Here is a 534-nt window from a genome sequence, read left to right on the forward strand (position 1 = left end):
GGGCCCAGAAAAGCATGAAATAAATAATCAGGGCAAGGGATTAAAATATATTAGGAGAACTGCATGAAGTGAAATTTCTTTTCAATGAGGTTCAATAGAAATTCTATTTCTTATGAGGTCACTATACAATTATAATTTAGGAATTTTACATATTGTTGACTTAATTTAAGTTAAAACTACCGTTTTCTATTAAATTTGAATTAGAACTCAAGAAAAACTGTTAAATTAATCTGTAAAAAGCCATTTTTTTCTTTGTTGAGAAAAAAAACATTTAGCAGATGAAAACTGGGATCCTATGTCAATGAAGCTGTCACCTTATTGTTTTTGAATAATTAGTAAAACAGAATTTTTAAAGAAAAAAAATGAAATAGATCCAAAGGACCTATCAGTAACCATGTCTGTTCCAGCGCATGTCATTATTAGAATTTTGTTGGGATCCAGAGGCTTGCCCATCAGAGGGCGCCGAGGATCCCTTCCTGATGGTTTGTTCTTCTGTTGGGATCTGGGGTGCTGTCTACCTTCCTCCACCAGAGG

Source organism: Cyprinodon variegatus, unplaced genomic scaffold (assembly GCF_000732505.1).
Source record: "Cyprinodon variegatus isolate N-32 unplaced genomic scaffold, C_variegatus-1.0 Scaffold171, whole genome shotgun sequence".
Lineage (NCBI taxonomy): Eukaryota > Metazoa > Chordata > Actinopteri > Cyprinodontiformes > Cyprinodontidae > Cyprinodon > Cyprinodon variegatus.